The sequence below is a fragment of the Heteronotia binoei genome, chromosome 1, assembly GCF_032191835.1.
Source record: "Heteronotia binoei isolate CCM8104 ecotype False Entrance Well chromosome 1, APGP_CSIRO_Hbin_v1, whole genome shotgun sequence".
Taxonomy (NCBI): Eukaryota; Metazoa; Chordata; class Lepidosauria; order Squamata; family Gekkonidae; genus Heteronotia; species Heteronotia binoei.
Window position 1 is genome coordinate 27,412,180 of NC_083223.1, and position 24,537 is coordinate 27,436,716.

The 24,537-nt window shown below is 46.3% G+C and overlaps 1 protein-coding gene across 1 annotated transcript in view; it reads left to right on the top strand.

Annotated features, from left to right (window-relative positions):
- The window catches only part of NPM1 (nucleophosmin 1), a 454,395-nt gene extending 430,356 nt beyond the window's left edge, over positions 1-24,039 (top strand). The window contains exon 11 of the mRNA XM_060232836.1: positions 24,026-24,039. The gene's annotated coding sequence lies outside the window, so the exon portion shown is untranslated. The remainder of the gene's footprint in view (positions 1-24,025) is intronic.
- Positions 24,040-24,537: the final 498 nt, after the last annotated feature.

Here is a 24,537-nt window from a genome sequence, read left to right on the forward strand (position 1 = left end):
CCCCTGGTCACCTCTGCTGCATGGCCGCAAGGTGCTTTACTAAAGCACAATACACTACACTTAGAGTCAGGGTGAGAGAACACCAAATGGCCGATATCACTGCTAGGTACGCTCTGATACAGGAGTAGGTAAGACCCAAGACCAGTAAGTATAACAAGAAGGCAAAAATCATATAAAGGTCAGCTTGGTCCACTGGAACCTGAGAGAAGGATGCAAAGTAGGTGAACTGTTTCTATTTAAGACTACGACTTTCTAGTGGACAGCTTCCTACAGTTCAATAGGACATAGTTAATTCTATCAGTGACAGGAGTCAGGCAATAAGCCAAACAGACAACTTCAGGTGAGGAATGTTGTGGTAATAAGTCCTGCCCTTGTTGGTCAGGAGGTCTAATCCCTTTGGTAAGAAAATGAACTGTTTTGGGGAGAGTTGAAGAAGAATCAGGAACCACAGCTGCCTGGGCCACCATGGGGGTATCAAGATGCAACGTGGTCGTTCCCTCATTATTTTGGTCAGAACTCTGGTCAATAGAGGAATGGGTGGAAACATGTATAGGAAGTTTAGAGACCAGTCCACCAGAAGGCTGTCTCCTTTGGATAGAGGGTCGAGTCCCCCCAGAGAACAAAATTAAGGGCATTTGCTGTTGTGGTGAGTTGTAAACATGTTGATCTGGGGTTGACCCCAGGCAGTGAATACTGGGTTCAGATGAACTAGATTCAGTTCTCATTCGTGCAACTGAGCTCCCTCTCTGCTCAGTAGGTCTGCCTGGACATTCAGAGCTCCTGGGATATGAATCGCAAGAAGGTGGATTCACTGATCCAGGCACCAAAGCCAAAGGTTGGTCTAGAGTCAACAAAAACTCCTGGACACTGTGCCTCCATGATGATTAATGTAAGACATTGCAGTCATGTTGTCTGTCAGTATCGAGACTGTTTCCCCTCATAAGAGAGATAAAAAGGATTGGAGAGCAAACCAAATTGCCATCTGCTCTAGGTAGTTGATGTGGTGAGTCAGGTGCACGGAATCCCACTTGGCACCAATTGAAAGCCCCCAGAGGTGAGCTCCCCATCCCAGGAGGGAGGCATCTGTAGTTAATATCTCTGATGGGGTCAGTGGGTGAAACGGGGCTCCCTCCACCAGGTGAGAGACTGAATAACAGTCAGAGTCTGAGTCAGCATGTGTGAGGGTGAGTGGCACATGGGTTTGAACAACTTTAGAAACCAAAGTTGCATTGGTCTCATCCTCAGTTTGGCCATAGATATTATAGCAATTGTGGCAGCCATGAGTCCTAAAAGCCTCTGGATGGAATGGGCAGAGACTCTCTTTAGTGACCTGATCTGAGCCGCCAGGGTAGCTAATGTATGAGCCCTGGGTTGAGGGAGGAATGCCTTGCAAACTGAGGAATCTATGAGAGTCCCACAAAGTGTACTTTCTGACTGGAAACCAATTTGGATTTTGCTAGATTTACACAGAGGCCCAGGGTCTGGAGTGTATCCAAAGTTAGTTGAATATGATACAATAGCTGGGTACTCGAGTCAGCCACCAGAAGCCTATAAAAGTCTATATAAGGGAAAACAACAATCTCCTGCAAATGAAAATGGGCTACCACCACCACCATTGTCTTGGTAAAGACCCTGGGTGCTGTGGAGAGTACAAAAGGTAGAGCAGCAAATTGGTAGTTATCTGGTCCCACCACAAATCAGAGGTACTGGCAATGGCAATGCCTTATGGATAGATGGAAGTACGCATCCTGTAAGTCAGGGGTGGCCAACGGTAGCTCTCCAGATTTTTTTTGCCTACAACTCCCTCAGCCCCAGCCATTGGCCATGCTGGCTGGGGCTGATGGGAGTTGTAGGCAAAAAACATCTGCTGTAAGTCGATCATGGTCATTCAAGAATTCTTTTTCAGTAAAGGGAGAATGTGAAATAGATTGGTCATCCTGAACTTCCAGTAGATGATATGCTGGTTTAGGGCCTGGTTTAGATCCATGATAGTTCCTCTTTCCTTCTTCAGGACAGTGAAATAACATGAGTAGAAGCTGTGACCCCAGAGGTTGTGGGGGACAGGCTCGATTAGGTTGGCCAGACCGTCCCGGGCACCCGGGAATGTCCCGGTTCTGGCCCCCTATTCCCGCCTCCCGGGCTGGCTATACCGGGACCTCTACCGGGACCATTAGAGGTCCCGGTTTAGCCAGCCCCGGAGGCAGTGGGCCGTGCGTGCCGGCGGGGAAGGTGGCGAGTGAGGGAGGGAGCGTCCCTGTGCGTGCGCAGGGCCCCTGCGCACGCGCAGAGACGCTCCCTCCCTCACTCACCGCCTTCCCCACCCGCGCGTGGGGCCCGGTGGCGGAGGCCGGGGAGGCAGCGGAGAGGCTGGCGCTGGTCGCTGGAGGCCCTCCAGAGACTCTGGAGGGCCTCCAGCGACCAGCGCTGACCAGCGGAGGCCGCGGAGAGGCCGGCGCTGGTCGCTGGAGGCCCTCCAGAGACTCTGGAGGGCCTCCAGCGACCAGCGCCGACCAGCGGAGGCCGCGGAGAGGCCGGCGCTGGTCCCTGGAGGGCCTCCAGAGACCAGCGGAGGCCCTCCCCGGCCTCCGCAGCCGCCGCCAGCCCCGCCAGCAGCACCAGCCTCCGGGAGGAGAGGCCGCCACCCGCCCTGGATGAAGGTAAGCAGGGAGGGAGGGGGCCGAAAGCGGGGGGGGCGGCTGGCGGGAGGGGGCGGCCTTCCTTCCTTCCTCCCCTCCCTCCCTCCTCCCTTCCTTCCTTCCTTCCTTCCCTCCTTCCCTCCCTCCCTCCTTCCTCCCTCCCTCCTTCCTTCCTTCCCTCCCTCCCTCCCTCCCTCCCTCCTTCCTTCCTTCCTTCCTTCCTTTCTTCCTTCCTTCCCTCCCTCCTCCCTTCCTTCCCTCCCTCCTCCCTCCCTCCCTCCTTCCCTACCTCCCTTCCTTCCTTCCCTCCCTCCCTCCTTCCTTCCTTCCTTCCTTCCTTCCTTCCTTCCTTCCTTCCTTCCTTCTCTCCTTCCCTCCCTCCTCCCTTCCTTCTCTCCCTCCCTCCTTCCTTCCTTTCTTCCTTTCTTCCTTCCTTCCTTCCTTCCCTCCCTCCCTCCTTCCTTCCTCCCTCCCTCCTTCCTTCCTCCCTTCCTTCCTTCCTTCCTTCCTTCCTTCCCTCCCTCCCTCCCTCCTTCCTCCCTCCCTCCCTCCTTCCTTCCTTTCTTCCTTCCTTCCCTCCTTCCCTCCCTCCCTCCCTCCTTCCTTCCCTCCCTCCCTCCCTCCTTCCTCCCTCCCTGTTTTGGTGGTTTGGTATATGGTTTCTTTTGCATTTATTGGCATTTGCATTTATTGACAATAGCTTGTGTAATACAGCATTTTGACTTTTTTTTTTTTTTTTGCCATATAGATAGGGTGATCATTTTCCTATACTACTTGTGCTTTGCGTATTTTTCAAGTGCTTGCGTATTTATGTACATTGTTTTCATTGACTAAGGGAGGTATCTGGTGTTTTCTGGTTGCTGACCTAGCCAGACAGGACAGGAGACCAGCAGAGAATATCTCCCCTGTTTCCCTCCCTCCCTCCCTCCCTCCCTCCCTCCCTTCCTTCCTTCCTTCCTTCCTTCCTTCCTTCCTTCCTTCCTTCCTTCCTTCCTTCCTTCCTTCCTTCCTTCCTTCCTTCCTTCCTTCCTTCCTTCCTTCCCTCCCTCCCTCTCAAATAACCGATGTTCATGTCTTGTGGCTCTCAAACATCTGACCTTTATTCTGTGTTGCTCTTTTGTTAAGCAATTCTGGCCACCCCTGGAGTAGACAATACTGACTTTGGTGGACCCAAGCACTGATTCAGTGTAAGGGAGCTTTGTGTTTGTGTCTTCTGGTGCAATTTTGTTCTCAGATCCTATATTTACTTCATCAGTATATGGAATAAGGCACTTTCTCAACTGTGCTGCATAATGCAGCCTATTTATTTTGTCCTGTTTGCTCTGTTGGCTCTATCTGCGCCACCTTCATCACTTTCGGGGTGTGGATCCCCCAGTGGGGTGGTCTCCCGACTCCCTTCACCAGCTGTTTCTGATAGCCCTGCGCCCCCTCTTTCATTTGATATGTGTCCCGTGCGGGTGCCACCCTCCCGCCGGGAGATGCCGCAAAATGAGCCCCCTTGAGGCTTATGGCGGCAGGGCTCGGGGGAAGTGAGCTAGACTGCTGTTCTTTTGAGGGGTTATAGAGTGTTTCGAGCCCGTTCCTGTGGCATCGGTCCCATCGTTGTGGGGCCCAGGGGGCCGGTGCAGCGGCACGCTGAAGCAGCCTGTCGGTCACTTCCGGGTTCCTGTCCTGCATCTCAACCTGTGTTATTAGTGACAGGCTGCTTCGGCAGTCCCGGTTTAGCCAGCGGGGAGCCGGCAGGCCGCGCGCACAGGCGGGGAAGGCGGCGAGTGAGGGAGCCAGCGTCCCTGCGCGTGCGTATGGCGGTGTGGTGGGCTCTGCGCATGCTGTATGATATCATGTTGTATGATATCAAAACCAGGTCTTCAACATCAGGCTTAGAGAGGTCACCATCAAGTTTCCATAAGTCTTGAGTTCTTTTGAAAGGGATATTGGAGCATCTTCTGTCACCAGTATGGATAGTGTGGGATCGGTTGCATAGTGGTCTCACAGAGGTCTGAGAGGAGCGGAACAGAGCACAGAAACTCTCATAGCTGAGACAACTGGAGAAGTTGCTGAGAATTTGAGTTTTGAAAGACTTCATTCTGAGGTTTGTGGGACTGCCTAAAATTCTGAGTTGTGATAGCTGGGGAACTGCTCTTTGTTTGGTTGAGTGGGCTAAAGGTGAAAGAGATTGAGAGTGATTGCTGCTGATTGCTTAGGAGTGCCTCTGCTCCACCCTCTTTGCATTTTAAGCTGCGCCTTGCCAAAGGCGTGAGCCGAAGGGCAAGAGCTAAAGGGCTCTTGGCCTGTGGCTCTTGGCCTAGGGGCTCTCTAAGGACCAGGAACACAGATCCCTGATTTCTTTTGCACTGAGTGTCACATGTACGACTATCTGCCCAAAGGACAGAAGACTTGGGTGTGTGCTTGATGCCAGGAGCTCCTGGTCCTCAGGGAACGAGTTCATACCCTTGAGGCCGAGGTGACTGCCCTGGGGAAGCAGAGATGGTCAGCTAGGCACTTGCGGAAGACTCTCGGGGGCGTATTAGATGAGCCCTGCTCTGAACGTAGGAGCCCCGTTGCTGCCAGAAAGCTCGAGGGTTGAGAGAAAACAGGGCACCATGCCGAGGATAAGGGGAATGCGCCCTCAGAAGGGACCTCTTCTTCAGTTGGTGAGCAGGAATCCTTTCGCGCCAAGGAACCATCCCTGGGCAGGGGGAGAGGGGGGGTTTTGGTAGTTGGTGATTCGATCCTTAGGCAAGTAGACAGCTGAGTGGTGAAACCGCGTACTGACCGTATGGTGACTTGCCTGCCTGGTGCAAAGGTAGCGGACATTACACGTGTAGTAGATAGGCTGATAGACAGTGCTGGGGAGGAGCCTGTGGTCGTGGTGCATGTTGGCACCAACGATATGGGGAAATGCAGTCATGAGGTCCTGGAGGAAAAATTTAGGCTGCTAGGAGGGAGACTTAAGGCCAGGACCTCCAAGGTAGCCTTCTCAGAAGTCCTACCTGTTCCACGTGCAGGGCAGGAGAGACAGGCACAAATTAGAAGTCTCAATGTGTGGATGAGACGATGGTGTAAGGAGGAAGGGTTTAAGTTTGTTAGGCACTGGGATGCTTTCTGGAACAAGCGGGAGCTGTACAAAAGAGACGGTCTCCACTTGTCCCCGGATGAACCAGGCTGCTGGCGCTTAAAATCAAAAAGGTGGCAGAGCAGTTTTTAAACTAAATCTTGGGGGAAAGCCGACAGGAGATGGAATGTCTCTGGTTCGGGAGGACTCGTCTCAAAGAGATGAAGGGTTGGCTGCTATTTTTCTACCGGGTAACGGATCAGAGTTGTCCACTGTGATGGTGACAAGCAGTATGGACTGTCTGCCAGAGTCTTGAGGCGGCAGGAGGAAGGTGGCGGGCCTAGCTTGCCTGGGAAATTATAGATGTTTGTATGCAAATGCTAGAAGTGTTTGAAGTAAAATTGGTGAATTGGAATGCTTAGTGTTGGGAGAAAACATAGACATTGTGGGAATTTCAGAAACTTGGTGGAATGAGGAGAATCAGTGGGACACGGTGATTCCTGGATATAAGTTATATCGGAAGGATAGGGAGGGAAGGGTTGGAGGTGGGGTGGCTCTGTATGTCAGAGAAGATATACAATCCAGTAAGACTGAGGTCAGAGAATAGATTCCCTTTTAGAAATGCTTTGGGTTGAAATAAAGGGCCCAAAAGGAAATTTAACTATGGGAGTTTGTTATCGCCCACCAAATCAAAAGAGAGAGGACGATTATAATATGATGGAAGGCTTAAAGATAGCGGCTACACGTAAAAATTGTGTCGTAATAGGTGATTTTAACTACCTGCAGATTGATTGGGTCAATATGTGTTCTATATGTGTTTTATACATATAAATTTTTTTTGGCCACTGTGTGACACAGAGTGTTGGACTGGATGGGCCATTGGCCTGATCCAACATGGCTTCTCTTATGTTCTTATGTGGTCGGAATCGGGGCTGACGGAGCTTGCCAATTCATCAATGTCCAAAGACTCAGAATCTCATGGAAGTGGCTGAGTCAGAGGTGACGTGGAAGGCATTTTGATGCCGAGGCAGCTGAATGCTTTGGATTGGTCTTCTAAAAAACCTGTGGGATTTCAACCTTCCAAAAAATTGAATTGGAAATATTTGGGACCTTTTCCTGCTAAAAGACTAATTGACAAGGTCATCCTGTCTTTCATTCCAGTTTATTGAAACAAGACCCTGGCACCAGCAAATGGCACCCCCCTCCAATTATGATTGGGACTCAAACTCATCATGAAGTGGAAGAAATTCTGAATTCTAAAGTAAAGGAACACTTTATTATTTTGTGAAATGGGCTCACTTTCCAGCATCTCAGAATGAATGGGTCCACACAGCGGACACGCAAGCCCTCCACCTGATTAGAAAATTCCACAAACTGTATCCTAACAAGCCTGGAGGGGAGGGAGGTGGTTGACTTTGGGGGGGGGGGGCTGCAGAATTTCAAGAACTAGTTCTTGTCAATGATGTATTAATGGATGCTTTAGCCTTGCAGAACAAATGCTTGTATTTTTTCTTCATATTGCACTGTTGTGTCTTTGAAACAATGTTATAAGTGCTCATTCTGCCCTGTCTAGGGAAAGGGCCTCTGAAGCTGAGAATCAGCACAGCACAGCTGTGAAGATCATTTGTTATCTTTTTCTCTAGGCAGTGACTATAACTTTTGCTTTTGTGGAAAAGTAGATCTAAGTTGTGAAAGGGGGAATACCTGTCTGGGAAAGTATCTTGAATTATATTTGCGCCTTTTCTTTGCATTTCTTTGCTTACGTGGTCAACGGTCATAGTAAGGTATAAATGCATTGTCTGACTCTGTGGGGTCATTTCTAACAAGAATTTTGTCTTGACTGTAACCTGAAGCTCAGTTCCAGCTGGCTTGGCATCAGGGTATGTGGCCTAACATGCAAATTAATTCCTGCTGGGCTTTTTCTACAAAAAAACTCTGTGTGAAACAATGGTGAGGTCAAGGGGTGTGGCCTCATATGCAAATGAGTCTACAAGAAAAGCCCTACTGAAGCTCATTTAAGAAAAGCCTTATTTGACTTATATAAAAAAGGTAGAATCATAGAATCATAGAGTTGGAAGGGAACTATAGGGTCATCTAGTCCAACCCCCTGCACAATGCAGGAAACTCAGAAACACATCCCCCTAAATTCCCAGGTGGAGTTAATGAGAACAGTGCAGAACTTGAAAGTAAGCCACTGTGGGGAGCAAGGACCCAATCTCATCTTCCTAGTAACAGAAGATTGGTACCAAGGAAAATGTCCGTAAGTTGGAATGCGACCTTGGAGAAAGTAAGACTGCAGCCTGAGAAATAATTTTTGAGTGGGAAAATAAGGTGGTAGGTGTGATGAACCATTTACCTGTAACCTATAATTGGATTGTAAATTTCATTTTACACCAGTCTGGCAAGGCAGTAGCCTCATGTATGCATGCTACAAGTGTTTGCTACAAGTTTCTTCTTTAAAGCTTCTGCATTTGCTCAAGATGTCTTGTGACAGATTCTGGGCAAACCATACATTCTCTCTTATCATGTGTTCTATTTTTGCCATATTGAGCACTTTTTCCCTCACAAGAGGCAGCTGAGGAAATGTAGGAAATGAGCAGTTCTATCCTGTCTTCATCACCTATTCCTACCCCTGCAATAGGCCTACTGTGTCCTTGCTCTTTTTCTTACTTTGAACATAAGAAAAGAACCCTTTTTTGTTGTTTTTAGCATCTCTCGCTAGCCTAAGCTCATACTGAGCTTTAGCTTTCCTAACCTTCTCTCTACATGCACTGGTTATTTGTATATACTCATACTTCCATTTCCTAGTCTTTTTTATTTCTCAAGACCTCAGTAGGGATGTGCATTCGGTTCGGCCGAACCGTATTTACAGCCGAATCAGTGCTGATTCAGCTGTATGCGGAATAGGCTGCAGCTGATTTCCATAGGCGCCCATTATACGGCCGCCGAATACGGCTTGCCGTATACTTACGAATAACTATTCGTAAGTACACGGCTGTCAATTCAAAAGGCGGCAAAGTAGCTTCTGCAGCTTCAAAGGAGCTGCTTGCCTACTTTGGCACCTTTAGTGGCCTCTTCCCGCCTCTCCCTTAACCTCCCTGGGATCAGGGAGGGGGGGAGGGGGAAGAGGAACCCCAGCAGCCAATCCAAAGCATGCATTTGCAAAATGCATTGCAAATGCATGCTTTGAAGGGCTTTTTAAGGAGTCTTCCCGTCCTGGCTGGGCTGACTCCTCCATTGCTGCTGTGTGTGAGAGATTGTGCAAAGGGCTGGCAGTGGCTGGCCCTTAGCTTAAGCTGCTGCCTGCAGCTCTCTCACTCAGACTTCCCTGGACTAGAGAAGACAAGGTAAGACACTCTTGGGGTTCTTGTTTTTATTTATTGTTGGTAAAAGGACTTTTTTTTAAGACTTAGAGTCCCTTTACTTAACCAGATTTGGGTGGTGGTGGTGGTGGGGTAGCTTATTTGGGGGTTTCTGCTTGGGGAGGGGGCCAGGGATGGGGGGTTTTGCCAATTTGCCCATATCTTAATTTAGTGAGAGGACTTTTAAAAGTGCAGTGTCCTTTTACTTCTCCTGATTTGGGTGGCTTGGATTTCTTGGGGTTAGGGTGAAGGGTTTTTTTGGGGGGGAGGGGGTGGCAAAGTTCCTGTATTGTTAAAAGTTAATTTTTTACTGTTTTAAAAGTATTCAGTGTTTGATTTGTTGCTGCTGTGTTGTGCTGCTGCTGTTACTCTTTTCTTTGGGTTCTTGGGGGGTGCTGTTTGGCCTAATTTCCATTGTTTAAAAGGCCACTTTTGTCCCCTTTTTCCTGGTTCTGGTTTTAGGGGGGGGGGGTGTTGTTGACTTATTTGGCCTGAGCTTTCTTGTTGGTGAAAAGGCCACTTTTTAACACTTGGCCTTTTGTGATTCTGCTGGTTTTGTTTTGGTTTTTTTAAATTGCCTCTGGTTGGTGTGGGGGTTGGTGAGGGTGTGTGTGGGCTGGGTCACTTTCTTGTTTTTATAGAGTAGATTGTGTGTTCTGTGGCAGGGAAGCTGGCACCTGGGTGAGAGACCCAGAACCAGCAGGTTTTTTGTGGTTGGCCAGCTCTCCCCATGTTGTTTGGGGCAGGGCTGGAGAGCTGGCATCTGTAGATTGTGTGTTCTGTGGCAGGGAATCTGGCACCTGGGTGAGAGACCCAGAACCAGCAGGTTTGTTGTGGCTGGCCAGCTCTCCCTGTGTTGTTTGGGGCAGGGCTGGAGAGCTGGCATCTGGGTTTGCTGCAGCCAGGTCTGCAGAGCAGACCTTGAGCAGATTGTGTTTTGTGTGGCAGTGACGTTGGCAACTGGGTTTTATATTGCTTCCAGGCCTGCCCTGCAGGGTTAGAGTAGATAGAGGGATGTAGTGCATTTGGGTCCTATAGAGATTCTCTGGTGTGAAGTTAGGTTTGGCTTTGGGTGCCCCAGGAATTGGACCCCCTGGTCCAATTTTTTTTGGCCTTGTGGGTTTTGTGTGGGACAGTGCCCTGAAGCTGCACAGCAGTTTGGGGGGCTCTCCTCAAAACCCCCTGCTCCCCAGAGCCACTTTTCCCACGACAATTACAGTGAGGAAGTGGCTAATTGGGCTTTCCCCATCATTGTTAGCAATGGGCCTTTTGGGGAGCCCAAAGACAGGGACCCCCTGGCCCAATCTTTTTGGGACTTGGGGGGGTTGGAGGGGAGAGTCCCCTGCAGGTCCCCTGCAAATTTGGGGGCTCTCCCTCAAACCCCCTGCCCCCCAGTAGCCTCTAATTATGCCCTATGTTGCCATTGATTTCAATGGCCCATAGGGTATAATGATGGAATAGGGGCACCCTCTTTGGGTGCCCCTGGAATGGGATCCCCTGGCCCAATCTTTTTGGGACTTGGGGGGCTTGGAGGGGAGAGTCCCCTGCAGGTCCTCTGTAAATTTGGGGGCTCTATCTCAAACCACCTCCCCTCCATGCAGCTTCAAATATACCCTATTTGCCATTGATTTCAATGGCCCATAGGGTATAATAGGGCCGTATATTCGGTAATAGCCGTGCATCTACCGTATATGCGGCTATTCCGAATGCGGTATTCAGGAGTATACGGGGATTCCGAATTCCCCCCCCCCCGTATACTTCCGAATCCGTGTCAATCCGATTTTTTTTTTTTTTGCACATCCCTAGACCTCAGCAAGCTGTTTATGGAGCCACCTTGGTTTCTTTTTTTCTTTTTTTAATAAATATTTTTATGTTTTATTGACTTTAGTACAATTGGCCATTACAGCATATGGATGTTGAAATTACAAATAACCCTCCCCCCCCCCAACCCTCCCCGTCTTCTCTTAGTCTTTTCCCCTCAGCCAAGGGCACAGAGTCCTGATCTTCCACTGAATGTCCTTCCTTGTTTCTCCTGAGATCCACTCTAAATAAGGGTTCCATCTGGTCTCGATTTCCTTGGCTTTATCTTCCCACGTGGAATCCTTGTTTATTGTTGCCACGATGTCAGACTGTATGTAATCAAACAAATAGCTGTGCCAGATTTCTATTGACCATTTACTTTTATCTTTCCACCCCAAAGCGATGACCGCCTTCCCCGCTAATATCATTGCCTTGACAAGGTTTTGCATGGGTCTACTTAGTGCTGGACTTCCTATTGTACTTAACAACATCATATTAAAGCCAATGGTTAATGGTACATTGCAGACTTTCTTAATAAATTGAATAATTTCCCTCCAAAAGGGTTTAACCTCTTCACACTCCCACCACATATGTGCAAACCAACCCTTAAATTGTTTGCAATGCCAGCACTTGGAGCTCACTCCTGGAAATATATTGGCTATTTGTGCGGGAGTTTTGTACCATTTTGTGAAAAATTTATGTTCCAGTTCTTTAAATTTGGTTACTTTAATCCTTTCTAGACCATCCAAGATTTTCCCAGCCAACCCCTCTGTTAACTGACCTTCATGACGCCAAATCTTTTGTAAATGTACTATTATTTTATCTTTATTTGAAATCATTTTTCTGTATATTAACCCCACTAGACCCTTCCTTTGTTTGGCCATTACCTTATATATCTCTTCCATTGGAGTGTCTAGCCAAAGCTCTCCCTTTTCATTGATCGTCTTAACACTCTTGTGCAAGCCTGCTATGATTAACCAGTATTGATTACCTAAATCTTCTATAATTTCCTGTAAGGGTTTTAGCTTACCACCCCTAAACATATCGTCCACTCTAAAATAGCCTTTGTTTTTAAGCCTTTCCCACCATTTTATAGCATGCACCTCCTTAACAATAGCTTCTAGGGGGCTCCACCTTGAAACCTTCCCTAGCCACTGTGGGTACCATTTCATCCAGGTTTCTAATGCTGCTCTTCTGGGCCCTATAGCTAATTTTAGATCTTTTGTCGACACTGTGGAAAAAAATCCAAATCTTCCAATGCCACTGTTGACCGCATTCTCGAAATTGATCCACTTCTGTACCTTATCCTCACTCAAATCTAGTAACGCTCTTAGTTGGAAGGCCTCATAATATTTACTTAAATTTGGGATTCCCCAGCCTAATTCTGATTTAAGGTTGTATAGAATTCTCTTATGAAACCTACTGTTTTTATTATTAAAAATCCACTCTTTGATTGCTTTATTCCATTGTTCAATTTGATTTTCCCTCAAACCTAAAGGTAAGGTTTGGAATAAATACATTAACTTTGGTATCATGAACATTTTAAGAGATCTTATTCTAGATGATATCCCTAGTATTTTATGATTCCAATTATTCATATCCCTCTCTATTTTCTTCCATATTTTACCATAGTTCTCCTTTATCATTTTGTCCATATTTTTTTGGAGGACTATCCCTAAATATTTTAATCTCTTGGCTCCCATTCCTATATTCGTAATCCTATTTATTTCCCGTTTTTCCTCTCTATTAACATTAAGGTATAGAATTTCTGATTTTGCCATATTCACTCCGAGCCCTGAACACTTTTCAAAATCATCTAAAATTATCTTAATCTCTTTAACTCCGTCTTTTGGGTTAGACATAATTACTATGATATCATCCGCAAATAAATTAATTTTAATTTCTTCAATACCTGACTTATACCCCTCTATTCTCCCGGCATTCCTAATTCGCTCTGCTAGTTGCTCTATAGCTATTATAAATATAAGCGGGGATAGTGGGCAGCCTTGTCTTACCCCCCCTTGAATTGGGAACGCTTGTGAGTGGTCAGTGTTGACTCTAACTTTGGCCTTACCTCCGTTGTATATTTCCTGTATAGCGTGTAAGAACCGTTCCTCTAAACCTATCTTCTTTAATATTTGCCACAAGAATTCATGTGAAAGAGTATCAAAGGCTTTATAAACATCCAACTTTAACAGGGCTATTTTTTTCTTTTGGCCATGGTGCAATACATTTAAGATATTTCTAATAGGGTGGGCAATAGATCTACCCTCAATAAAACCATATTGGTCCCCTTTTATGATTGACGGGATAACTCTCTTAAGTCTATTTGCTAAAACCTTAGCAAAAATCTTATAATCTTGATTTAGTAAACTAATGGGCCTATATGAGCCTACTTCTTCCGGATCTTTCTGGGGCTTTAATATCAAAATTATTTCTGTTTCCTTCCATGAGTCCGGGGCTTTCTTTCCTTCCAAGACTTCGTTAAAAACTACCTGCAATTCAGGTGCTATAATTTCTACCATTTCTTTATAAAAGTCAGAAGTAAAGCCATCCAGCCCTGGTGATTTACCCTTTTTGAGCGCTTTTATTACTTCCTTTATCTCTTGGAGTGTAATCTCAGCACCCAGTGAGGCTTTTGCTTCCTCCTCTATAATTAGCTTAGGTGCGTCCCACACCTCCGTTATATTCTTTTTCATATATAAATTTTTATAGAAGTCTTCAAATGCCTTAGTGATTTCCTTAGAGTTTTGAGTTATACTATTATTAATTTTAATAGTTCTAATTGATTGTTTTGCCTTTTTAACTTTCAAATAATTAGCTAATCTTTTTGCTGTATTAATGCTATTCCTCTGGAAGTCGTTCTTAACCATTATTTCCTTTTTCCACATTGTTGCCATATCTAGGGCCTCCAACTGTTTTTGAATCTCTTTAATTCTAATCTGTAAACTAGGATTACACTTTTCCACTATTTCTTTTTGTAACTCCTCCAATTCCTTAAGTTTTGTTTGCCTTTTTTTATACCATTCACTTTTTATATCTTTTTCCTTCCTAACCAAATGGCCCCTTATTACCGCTTTAGCAGCGTCCCACAATATATTAGTTGACACAGATCCTCTATTTTCCTTAAAATATAATTTTAACTGTGTCATTAAGTATTCCCTATCCTCTTCTTTTGTCATTACCAAGTTGTTATACCTCCAAGGTCTATTTTTCGAGGGAAGGTTTAATTCTAATTCAATACTTAGAGGGGCATGATCAGAGATCAAAATTGGATGGGTCTTGATCTCTTTAACCACCATATTGTTATTTTTTTCCAAAATTATATAATCTAAGCGGGATGCTGTTTTATGTCTACAAGAAATATGTGTCGGGCTGGGTCTCGTATTGATGAACTCATGAGCGTCCTTCAGGCCCCAATCTCTTAGGTTAATACTATTATTCTTGGTTATGTCCATATTTAGATCGCCCACTACAATTAGTTCGCCCTCTGAAAACTGTTGTATCTTCTTAAAAACCAAGTTTAAGAATTTCTTTTGTCTTTTATTTGGTGCATAAACATTTACTATAGTGAATTTTATTGCTTCCAGCTTAAACTTAACTAAGAGGTATCTACCTTCCTTATCTACTAATTTTTCCATGTTCTCCACCTTAATGTCCTTACGAATCAATGTAGCCACACCTCTAGCTTTGGAAGTCCCTCTTGCTTCTGCTAAAACCTGCCACCTCAGATCTTTTATCAATGGTTTTCTATCATTTATTTTTTTGTGAGTTTCCTGTAGGCACAACAAATCTATTCTTTGTTCTTTAGCCATTTTAATTACTCTGAATCTCTTAAGATTTGATGTTAGACCATTCACATTCAGTGAAAGGACTCTTAAAGATCTATCCATTCTCTTTATATGTAACAGACTTGGGCCCTAATGGCTGAGGGTATTTTTCTATACTTCTTACTGAAACCCCGCCCCCTATTCCCTTCCCCTGTGGCACAGACAACTTCTTGGATGAAACCATCATCCTGTCTTCCACCTTCCTGGGGGCACGCATCCCGCCCTCCCCTTCAAGCTTATAGCTAAATTTAGCTCAAAATATTTTATACTTCCCTTTAGTAGTCCGTTCTTGGCCTTTTCTCTTGTCTACTTGAGCTTCCTTCGCCCGGGTCCACATCGAGCTCCACTGTTTCTTCTTCTTCTTCCTCTCTTGGGTCTCTCAGGTCGTCTGTGGTGATGCCCAGGCGAGTGAGGAGATCTCTTGCTTCTTTAGGGTTGCGGGCCACCAGCCTTTTTTCATCTTTAAAAATAACTATTGAGGAGGGGTGCCCCCAAGAGAATTTAATCTTGTTGTCATATAATTTTTGCCCAAAGGGTCTCATTTGCCTTCTCTTTCTGATGGTTTCCTGACAGAAGTCTTCTCTCACCCAAACTTTCCTTCCTCTAAAAGAAAGGTCTTTCCTTTTTTTCAAAGTCTTGAAAACTGTCTGCGGAGTCTTTTCCCTTGAAAATTTAATTATGACTTCCCTTGGGGCACCCCCATCTTGTCTCCTTTGCAGTCTATGAGCTCTCTCAATATCCTGAGATTGAAGAGTGACTCCTTGCTCACCCATCCAGTCTATAAGGGTTCCTTCCAGGAGCTTATTATTTATTTCCTCTGAAATTCCACCCAGGATCAGATTCGCTCTTCTGTTACGATCAGAGAGCTCTGTAAGTTGCGAATTCAGCTGGAGTATTTTTTGTTTATTAGATAAGGCCAGCTCATTAGCCGAGATTGCAATGTTCCGTGTGTCCTTCAGCTCTGCACTCAACTCTGTAAAAGCATCCCTGAGTGATTTAATTTCAGATCTCATCTGGTCCTGGGACGACATTATTAAAGTCTGGAAAGCTGATATCTGCTCAGATAGCTCTTTAATTGTCTTAGCCATGATAATTATTTTTGGGAGTTACCCGCGACCGCTGAGTAATTAACCAGGGCGTTGCCTCGTTAATTTGATAGTAAAAGTTGTTGTCTTACCCTCTGGGACCCCAGAAAGGAATTCTTATGATCTTCAGACCTTCGTAAGTAAGCTCGTTTTTCAAATAGACTTGCCAAAGAGCTATTTACATTCTTTTGAGCTAATTAAAATTCCAGTTCGAAGGGGAGGACGAGCACACAGCCGGCTTAGTTAACGCATGCGTACAAAACCCCCGGAGCCACCTTGGTTTCTTTAGGCTCCTCCAACTTTTCCTTCTTATAGGAATCATCTGTGATTGTGCCTTCACTATCTCTTCAACTCCCTCCTTTTTCAGTATTTCTGACCATGGAATTCTACCTGTAGTCCAACCTGTATGTCTGACTACATACAGCTTTCCCCTTTCTCAAGACTCTAAATTCCAAAATCGCTACTACCCAGAATGCCCATTACTTTCACCTCTTCAACCAGTTCTTCTCTGTTGGTGAGAATCAAGTCCAAGATAGTAGATCCCATTGTTTCCCTCTCCACTTTATGAAAAATGAAGTTGTCAGCAAGACAAGTCAGGAAATTATTTGACTTTTCATTTTTAGTAGAGTTGGACTTCCAACTGATATCCTGGTAACTGACCACTATGCCCCATCTCTTTGAGAACTTTGTAATCTGTTCTAGGTGTCAACTTCTGTGAAGTTCTCATCAACTCAGCCTCTTTGATTCATCTCAAATAAGGTGTTCACAGCATAAGATGTTTTTGTTAGAACTGCCCACCTATAGTGGGATGAGATACTCATACACTTTTCATGGCAGTTAGTATATGTAAGCAATTCTAGGCGCACAGAAAAAAGCGGCAAAAGCATTTTAAACAGGTTTCCATATATCTCTCCACACACACACACACACAGCTACTAGGTGTCTTTCTACTGAAAATGAAACTTAAAGCAGTATCCACTGTAGTCCTGATAAGTGTCTGGTCTTCAAAGTCAGAGGAAAGGAATGGAGCATCTCTTTCATGGAGTCCCTGTGCACTCCATTTCAGCCAGAAGTTTATGTGTAATAAACAGCCCCCCTACAAAACTCTTGCTAAACATATATATGCCACGCAGCAACAGCAATAGAAAACTACTGCCACCAAATAACATAAAATTATTGACTAGAAACACTTTCTTAACACAAGGAGTATCTCATCCAAGTCCTCTGCCTGCTTGGTGGTCTATAGCAGACCCCAGCCTTAATATCACTATTATTTCTTATTCTTTTTATTTTTACACAGAGACTTTCAACTGAACTTACAGCTTAACGTATTTTCTCACAATTATATTCCTCCCTATCTCATAATATGACTCTTCCACCGTTCCTTATCTGTCTATTCCTTTTAAATGTTGTATCCCTGAATGCTAATATTTCAGTTGTGTCAACCCACCAAGTTTCGGTTATGCCTATTAGGTCATAATCCCTTTCCCTTATTAGGACTTCCAGTTCCTCCTGCCTGTTTCCCATACTCTGCCAATTAGTGTAGAGACATTGGAATCCATGTTTTATGCTTCCTGAGGTTTTCATCTCTGTACTTAACTGTGAGTTAATGTTACCTAGAATATGTGCCACTCCCCAAAAAACCTTAGCCTTCTTATCTTCAGCCACTGGCATCATACTAGGCTTTGATTTTTTGTCTCACTCCCCCATATGATTTAGTTTAAAGCCCTCCTTTTTAGGTTTGACAAACATATTATTACCAAACATACTTTTCCTTTGTGAGGTGCAAACTATCTCCTAATAAAAAAGCTTCATCTCAGAAGCGTAATCCAAAATTCCACACATTTCCTGATGATACCAACTATGTCAGATGTTTCAAACTCATTTGTTATGGGGACCAGATTTGACATAAATGAAACCTTGTTGGGACAATATCAGGAACAAGTCCCTGACAAGTATAGCTGGGGATAGCACTATTAGTTGTTTTCTGGTATGGTTAGCTTTGCTCATTGACAATTAATCATTCTGCAGATGTATTTGTATCCATGTAATGTACTAACTCCATATTACAAATGTATTAATGACTGCTAACATCCATTGCATTTCTTAAACTTTCTATGCTTTGTGTGTAGAGTGGGATGTTCCCAGTTTTCAGGTGGAAAGGGAGTGCAGGGAGACAGTTCTAATCTGGTCACTCCGGGCAACACCGATATGGAACAATGGAACTGGGATGAGTGTCAGGCTCTGTAATGTTTATGACTAATAACTGCAACATACTAACCATTTGGATTTTTAATACTAACCCAAAGATCTTTCCTGCCATATACTTATTGTGCATATCAAAAGAGAGAGCCATTGATGTGTAAACCTTGTTGATGCTCCCAGGGAACAAAAGAATGCAACCGTTAAAAGATAGCTTGGCCGCAAGGCAACTTCTCAGGGGAAAGAGATAAGCTGAAGCCCGTGTGAAAGTTTGCACCTCCAACCCCTTGATGTTTTGGGAAAGGGAGCTTTGTTTAGAATTGCTTTGATGTAGAATCCTTAAAAATAGTTACCGCCTAGGTACTGGCATTAGTCTCAATCTTTGTATCCAGCTATGAGTTTCCAATAAAGTATCATTTTTGTTTCAAATGAATACTGCCTTGAGATTCCTTTGCCTGACATTTTGAGACTAATCCTGAAAGACGGGGTTTATCTGAACCGGCCACTTTGAAGTCGAATGGCTGAAAAAGTTCCGGGGAACAAAGAACCTCCAGAGGAACTGTAAACTCCCCCGTGGCACGTCCTTGGGCCGAGGTGAGCTATGGGACTCGAGTCCCCCTCCTACATCAAGACGCTATTCATCAGCCCTAAGCAGTGGAAGCCGAGAACCTCCACAGCCCTGATGGATGCTGCCCCGGCCCACCACGAGAACCTTCTCACCTGGCCAATGACGGGAGCTACCGGAGAAGACGTTGATGCTTCCCAAGTAAGCCTGCCCAACTCAGAGGAGGAGGAGGTCGGAGAGGGCCCCGGGGAAGAGGGCGAGGATGCCCGACTGGAGGATGCCCGACTGGAAGGTCAAAACCCAGATGAAGGGGTTGGCTAAAGATCTCCACGGGGAGATCAAAAGCAACACCGACCCGATAGCCAGGGAAGTGGGACGACAGATCGACTGTCTACAAGCCCTGTGGGAGCTAGAGCAACGGCAACCCCGAGACTGGATTCGTCCAGCCGCCAACCTCCAGCAGGTCCGGCGCCACCAGTGCCTGCACCACTGGCCCCTCCTCCACCCCCCTGGGGCTGCAGCACCGGGGAGAACCGGGGAAGACCAGAGAGCTAGACCTCAAGTACGACGGGGATCCCAAAGAAGTGGAGTACTTCACCATCCAAGCCACCAGCTACATGCACTACTGGGGGAACACGTTCCCTGACGAGGCGAGCAGGGTGGACTACCTGGGGTCGAAGCTGACAGGAGTGGCCAGGAGATGGTATGTTAGCCTGTACGAGGCCTGGGGTCCGGAGTTGGGGAGTGTGCATGGGTTCCTGCAAGCAATGCTACGCCAATATGAGGACCTCCTCTGAGAGACTCAGGCCCTCACGGCATTGAAAGAATTGAAGCAGGGGAATAAGTCCATGAGGGAGTACACCACTGAGTTCCGGACCCACAGCATGAGAGTGAGGGGTTGGAACGAAGCGATGAAGATCGAAGCCTACCAAGGTGGCCTATGGTCCAATCTACTCGACCGGGCGCTCCACCAGGCCCGCCCAACCACCTTAGTAGGGTGGATGCAGCTCGCTGGAGAGGTCGAGACAAACCTAGTGGGTGGCCCTACAACTGCAGCAGGAGGGAGATAAAGGGGGGCGTGAGGCTCGGTCAGGGGCAAAGACTGAGTCTAAGAAAATTACACCGCCCAGCAGTGCCACCAAAGGGTCCTCATCTCGCAAGTGCTACCGATGTGGGGACCCCGGGCACTTAGTGGGAGATTGCCCCGAGAAACCTAGAGCCCCTCCCTTTACCCCAAAGGTGGCAGCACCCAAACCGAAGAAACCATCGGGAAAATCGAAGGAGCCCAGTCGGGGCAACACCGCACTATCGGCAGTGCTTGACAAGGATTTTACCAGGGAGAACAAGTCAGAGGAAGAGGCGGAGCCGGCAGGAAACGGGGATGACCTGCCCTGAGCGGTGCCGGAAGGCAGGTCGAAGCCACACCAGCCCCACTGCGGGTGAGAATATCCGGAGAACTGTTTCTGGTCCCTTTGACTTTGTTGAACCCCAACTCCAAGAGGTTCATGCACACCCGAGCCCTAATTGACTCAGGGTGCACCCGGGAAATTATCACCCCGAGACTAGTTGAAGCAATAGGGTTAGCACGAACCCCCCTACCCCTTCCACTCCAATTTAAACAAATGGACGGGACAGTAATGAAAGGGAAACCGTGCATAGAAGAGACCCAATTCTTTCCAGTGGGGATTAAAGAGCACTGGGATATGGAAGTGTTTGTAATCGCCCCCTCCTTTTCATTAGACATGGTGGTGGGGGTGGGTTGGTTAGCAAAACACCAACCGAACATCCAGTGGGGAGAGCAAACCATAGACTTTGATAGCAAAAAGTGCACCCACCACCACTGGTCATTCGAATGGGGACCCTCACCTCCACCTAAGAATGAGAGACTGTGTTTAACGATAGAAGAAGTGAGGTCCATCCCCAAAGAATACTGGCCTTACGTAGAGCATTTAGTGAGGAGGAGGCAAATGAACTTCCACCCCATAGAAGCACAGACTGTGCCATAGAACTCATACCGGGCCAGGAGTTGCCCAAAGCAAAGCTCTACTCAATGGGATGGGCAGAGAAAGAGGAACTGAGGAAGTTTCTGGATAAGAACTTGAAGCGGGGATTCATTAGACCAGCAACAGCACCCCACGCGACCCCAGTACTGTTCTGAAAGAAGAAGGATGGGGGGCTTAGACTTTGTACAGATTTTCGCGGGATAAACGCCATCTCCATGTCAAACGCATACCCAATCCCCCTGATCAAAGACTTACTGAGTATGGTGTCAGAGGGGTCCATCTTCACCAAACTAGATTTGAGAGATGCATATTTCCGAGTTAGAATTAAAGAGGGAGATGAATGGAAAAGAAGCATTCATTACACCCATGGGACAATTCGAATATTTAGTGAAGCCGTTTGGGCTGCAAGGCGCGCCAGGAGTGTTTATGAACTTCATCAATGAAGTACTAAGAGAATATCTGTACAAAGGGGAGGTGGTGTACCTGGATGACATCATTATCTATTCGAAAGATCTACCCTCCCACATAAAGTTGGTGAGGAAAGTACTCAACACATTGCTAGAACACGAACTGTATGCCAAACTGTCGAAATGCGAGTTTCACCAGGAGGAACTCGATTACTTGGGATTTAGCATCTCGGGGAAGGGACTAGCCATGGACCCAGTAAAAATACAAGCCGTACTAGACTGGGAACCCCCGAGGACATGTAAACAACTCCAATCATTTCTCGGGTTCGCAAATTTCTACAGGGGGTTCATAGAAGGTTTTGCTAAAGTCATGCTGCCTTTGACCGACCTGTTGAAAACCAAGGGGAAAGGTCCGGAGGCAAGTAAACCAGGGACCAAACTGGCCTGGTCCCCTAAATGTCAACAAGCTTTCGACAAGCTAAAGCAACTGTTCACGAGCGGGCCTATCTTGGCACACCCAAACGAGCTCAAACCCTTTGTGGTGCAATGTGACGCTTCCGATGTAGCCGTCGGAGCAATATTGATGCAGAAAGATAATGAGGGCAGATTAAGACCGTGCGCATACATCTCCAAAAAGTTCTCTAACGAACAGCGCAATTGGTCAGTCTGGAACAAGGAGGCGTTTGCAGTAACGTTCGCATTGAAAACCTGGCGCTCGTGGCTTGAGGGGGCGCGAGTGCCATTTGAAATTTGGACAGATCACAAAAAACCTAGAGGCACTAACTGGGCGCCGAAAATTAACCGCCAAGCAGATCCGGTGGGCAGAATTTTTTGCCAAGTTTGATTTCACACTCAAGCACATACCGGGCTCCAAGAATTTTCTAGCAGATGCCCTCTCCCCGCTACCGCAGCACGAAAGTCAGAAAGAGGAAACTATAGATTCCCTCATTCCCCCCTCGGCAATAGCAGGAGGAGTGACCACGCGATAAGGGAAAAAAAACGGGGCCCCAGAGCCATGGGGGGGTAATAAGCTGATCACCGAAACAGAGCAGGAGAGGATCGCCCGGAAGGAGAGGATCGCCCGGAAGGACTCTCCAAAGGAGAAGGGGGGTTTTGGTACCATGAGGGGAAATTGTACGTCCCAAAAACCCTCCACCAAGAAGTACTGCAGCACTGCCACAACAGTAAACTAGCCGGGCATTTCGGCTATGTAAAAACGCTGCACTTAGTAAATAGACAATTTTGGTGGCCCCAAATGAAAAGGGGCATTTCTAAATTTGTAGCTTCATGCCCAGTGTGTATTATGGCCAAAAAGAGGGGAGGGAAGACTCCGGGTCTACTTTGCCCCACACCTACTGCCGAGAGACCATGGTCAGTGGTATCAATGGACTTTATAGTCGAGTTACTGGTCTCTCAGGGACACCCAGTAATTCTGGTGGTGGTAGACACCTTCTCCAAACAGGCGCATTTTATTCCGTGCAGACAAATACCCATGGCTAAGAAGCTGGCCCGCTTATTCTTCCAACACGTGGTCAGACTACACTCATTTCCCAATAAGGTCATTAGTGACCGCGGCTCACAGTTCATTGCCAACTTCTGGCGGGAGTTCTGTAAAGTAGCAGGCATAGAACAAGGACTAAGTTCCACCTACCACCCGCAGATGGATGGACAGACAGAACATGTGAACGGGCTTCTAGAGCAGTATTTACGGTGCTATGTGAACTATCAACAGACAAATTGGGTGGAGCTCCTCCCTTTTGCAGAATATGGGTACAATTACAGCGTGTATAGTTCTACTAAGACATCGCCATTTCAAATTGTGAATGGCTACGAAGGAAAGCCCTTCCCACTACTACCAGCTCCAGAGGGAACAGCGCCACCTGCCTCTAACCAGCAATGGTGGGAAACTTTAGCCGAAGGTTGGAAGGTGATCCAGGAGAACCTGGAAACAGCTAAACAAGACTATAAAAAACATTTCGATAAAAAAATACTCACCTCAATGGGATTTCAAAGTGGGAGACACAGTGTTTCTATCCATTAAGAACCTACCGTTGCCACAACCCTCCAGAAAATTAGCGTATAAATATTTGGGACCGTTCAAGATTAAGAGAGTTATAAATTCGGTAACCGTGGAACTAGAATTACCAAAAATGTTTAGTAAAATTCGCCCTGTTTTCCATTGCAACCTTCTGAAAAAAGACCCTGGATCTACGTATTGGCATCCACGCCCAAAGACGCCCACTCCTATTCAAGTGAAGGGTCAGAATCATCATGAGGTACAAGAAATACTAGATGCTAAAGTAAAACGGGGAATACTACATTATCTGGTCCGTTGGAAATACTTTCCCCCTATCTGCGACGAGTGGGTCAAATCATCAGACCTGCACGCACCCTCCCTCCTAAAGAAGTTTTACCTACTGCACCCAGACAAACCCCGAGCAGGAGCTTAGGGGGGGCAGTATGTCAGGCTCTGTAATGTTTATGACTAATAACTGCAACATACTAACCATATGGACTTTTAATACTAACCCAAAGATCTTTCCTGTCATATAGTTACTGTGCATATCAAAAGAGAGAGCCATTGATGTGTAAACCTTGTCGATGCTCCTAGGGAACAAAAGAATGCGACCGTTAAAAGATAGTTTGGCCGCAAGGCAACTTCTCAGGGGAAAGAGATAAGCTGAAGCCCGTGTGAAAGTTTGCACCGGTAGGTAGAGTACCTCTCAAGACAAGTCCTGTCCACACACTTTAGGCTCTTCCCCTCTGAGTAGGAAATCCCCAGTTAACAGCACACACCTTCTCCTATATTGGGGAGTAGAAGCTCATGTCCTCTCATCCATGGCATGAGAAATTTCCTTCAAACTTTGTGGAGGCTGAGGAAATAGCACTTCTTCTAGTGGTCCAGGATCAGTATTTATGGGGGACCCTGGAACAGAAGCTCTGAATGTCTCCTGATACTATGGGTTACCATTTTCCAAGAACCTTCCTCCTGGGTTGGGTGGTCCTCCATTCACTGAGATATGTTCTTTTCCACCACCTGTTACCCTCTCAAAAGCATTTCATAAGTTCTGTCCATGAAGTCTTCACTTTTCCCTTATAAACTGAAGCATGGACAAGGATGCCTCAAGTCCCTTTATTTTCTCCTCAAGCAGGGCTTACCCTTGCTGCAAGAGTAATTGCTGTTACCCTTGCTGCAAGTGTACTAATTGCTGTTAGAATATGAACATGCCACAAACTGTGGACATCACTGCTTCTGTTCCTTCACCAGCCATGCTGCTTCAATCCATTTGAAATTTCAGCTCCAATCCAAATTAGTTTATCTTGTACCTCTGTGGAGAAACACCAATTTAAACCTGTATTTAACTGGGAGTTGGCTAGGAGGAGGTTGTCAAACTGGAGGCAGACTTTGGGCCTAGTCTCTTCCTCCTCTCCTCTCCTCTCCCCTTCCCTTCTGTCTGGAACCAGCAATTCTGGGAGGGGCCTCCTAGAGAGGCAGAAAGTCCTTCAGGCCTGTCTCCCAGAATGCTGCAGGAGGGTAAACCAGTTCCTGGGCAGGAACTGCATTTTTATAGGAGATTTTGGGTGGGAAGCC